Source organism: Tursiops truncatus, chromosome 6, assembly GCF_011762595.2.
Source record: "Tursiops truncatus isolate mTurTru1 chromosome 6, mTurTru1.mat.Y, whole genome shotgun sequence".
In the NCBI taxonomy this organism is placed as follows: Eukaryota; Metazoa; Chordata; class Mammalia; order Artiodactyla; family Delphinidae; genus Tursiops; species Tursiops truncatus.
The window spans coordinates 77063528-77066714 of record NC_047039.1 but is presented as its reverse complement, the minus strand read 5'-3'; positions in this window follow the sequence as shown (position 1 = coordinate 77066714).

The following is a 3187-nucleotide window of genomic DNA, read 5'->3' as shown; positions in this document are numbered from 1 at the left end:
AAATAAATAAGCTACAAGGATATATTGTACAGCCCAGGAAATATAGCCAATATTTTATAATAACTTTAAATGGAGTATAATCTATAAAAATTCTGAATCACTCTGCTGTACACCTGAAATGAATAGAATATTATATGTCAACTATACCTCAATTTTAAAAAATGGCAAGATATAAAAAGTGTTGGCAAAGATGTGGAGAAAAGGGGAGCCTTATGCACTGTTGATAGGAATGTAAATTAGTGCAGTCACTATGGAAAACAGTATGAAGGTTCCTCAAAAAATTTTAAATAAAACTACCATATGATCCAGCAATCCCACTTCTGGGCACTCATCTGAAGAAAATGACAACACTAACTCAAAAAGATATTTACATCACCATGTTCACTGAAGCATTATTTACAACAGCCAAGACAGGGAAACAACCTAAGTGTCCATAGATGGATGAATGGATAAAGAAAATGCACACATAATGGGCGGATTATATCTTAAATGAATTATATCTCAATAAAGCTGCTTAATATATATATGTATATAGATATACAACCGGAGCCCCATAGCCAACTTCTGACTGGAAAGCTCTGCTTAGAGGCATCTAAGAACATTGAACTCAACATTTCAGAAATTAAATCCATCATCTTCTCAATGCTGTGTACTCCAGTGTTTCTATGTCGCTGAATGGTAGCACTGTTACCCAAGTCAGAAACATGGGGGCCATCTGTGACTTCTCTCTCACTGCTTAATCAAGCACCAGGTTAATGGTAAATAAAAGAATTATGTTTCAATTCTGTTCATCTCTCCAACATGACTGCCACCATGCCATCACTATCACTCACCTAGACCACTAAAAATGCCTCCAATTTGGATCCATTCTTAATCCCCACAATCTTCTGTAAATGCCAATTCCCCAATTTGTGCCATTCCCCAGCTCAAACCTGTTGTAAATTTTCCCAGGATTCTTAAGACGAAGTCAGAACTTAACAAGGCTTCCAAGACTCTTCACCTCCAGCCCCTCCCCACACAACTCTGTCCTACTGTCATACCAAACTCTTTCCAGTGCCTTTAAGGCTCCGGGCTGTCTCTTACTTTTGGATCTTGATACATCCTATTCCCCTGCCCTCGTTCCTTCTCCCTCTCCCCTCAGACTTTATCAGTCAAGTCTTATTTATCTTTCAGACATAAGTTCACAAGGAATTTCCTCTGAGAAACATTCCCTGGTATCCCAAAAAAAATTAGAGCCATATCACACTCTATTTGTGTAATCATCTGTCTTTCCAGAGGAATTTCAAGTTATGTGACGGCAGGAAAATAATCAGTCTTATTCTTTTTATCCTCAATGCCTAGTCTAGTGCCTAGTACATAGCAGTGCTGAGTAAATATTTGTTTAAAGAAGGAAAAGATCCTCATTTATGTGTATCTAAAGCTTATGAAGCTAGGTGAAGACTAAGACATTTATATTCTTCTCATCACTGAGGTCCCATTCCCAGTTTTACTTATAAGTTTTTTACTGGTTAATATTAACATTCATAACAAGAGTAGCTGCTGTCATGGCACAATCCTCAATCAACAAAGGCAGCTATGTTTTGTTTTGTTTTGTTTTTTACATACACAGGTATCTATCCTTTTTCAAATTCTTTTTGCATTTAGGTTATTACAGAATATTGAGCAGAGTTCCCTGTGCTATACAGTAGGTCCTTGTTGGTTATCTATTTTAAATATAGCAGTGTATGCATGTCAATCTCAAACTCCCAATCTATCCCTCCCCACACCCTTCCCCTCTAGCAACCATAAGTTCATTCTCTAAGTCTGTGAGTCTGTTTCTGTTTTGTAAATAAGTTCATTTGTATCATTTTTTTTAGATTCTGCATATAAGCAATATTACATATTTGTCTTTCTCTGTCCGACTTACTTCACTTAGTATGATAATCTCCAGATCCATCCACGTTGCTGCAAATGGCATTATTTCATTCTTTTTAATGACTAAGTAATATTCCATTGTATATATGTACCACATCTTCTTTACCCATTCATCTATTGATGGATATTTAGATTGTTTCCAATGTTCATTGCAGCACTGTTTACAACAGTCAAGACATGGAAGTAACCATCTAACTTGCTTGAATAATTTAGATCTTGATTAATTTAGGCCAATCTCTTCCTGCTAGTCAATGATTAGTTCAGAGATAACTAAACTTAAATTTACTAGGAAAGTAAATTTCTTAAGAGAATCACAAGAAGTTGACTTCTCTCATTTACTCAATGTGAATATGTATGGTGTTATTACTGGAATCCATCATTAGACCATGAAGGAAACGTATCTAAGTATGGAGTGAACAGTATTTATAGGAAAGCAGTGTTTTGTGTTTATGGTGACATAGTTTAGTCAGTATGTTGATGTTTCTTTTACCTGCAGCCAAAAACAATCTGACAAATATATTTACTTTACATCGTTAAAAGGAATAATAATAAAAATGTTTTAAACTTAACAATGAACTTATTTAACAATGAGCGCTAAAGAGTTCTCTACAAGAATTAGGAGCAAGTATGCTTATTATCAAAGATCACTATTTTAAATTGTTATGGAAACTAACCTGGCATTGAGACATTAAGTAGAAATAAGAGCTACAACTATTGAGCAAGAATGTAAAATAGTACCGAATACAGTTATTAGGTACCAGGAATTAACTGCCTTACATACATTATCTCACTTAATCCATAAAGGAATTCTATGATGTAAATGCTATTATTATCTTCATTTTACAGGTAAAGCAAGGGGAATTCAAGTAACTTAAGTAAAGGCAGAAGTTGGGATTTGCTCCAGGCAGACTGCTTTCAGAGACCACAGCCTTAACATATACACCCTTTTTCATAAACTGTACATGAAATAACTATTTGCCTGCAACACACACACACACACATACAAGATAATAAACTCTAAAAGTCTTAGAATTACAAAGAATGTTTAATAAAAATTCTAGATACAGGATCAAAGGGAAGAGTTAACAGCTGGCTCCTTTCCTCTATCCTCATGGATGGCTACTGTTAGCTCAAGGAATTGTGAGGAGTAGATCTACAATGATTGCAAAATAAATAATAATCTCTAGATAAGAATTTGTACAAACCAAGCACTTGTACCTCGCTGTTGAAATTAAAGTGAGGAATCTATATTGATAAGATGTAGCAGCCCTGG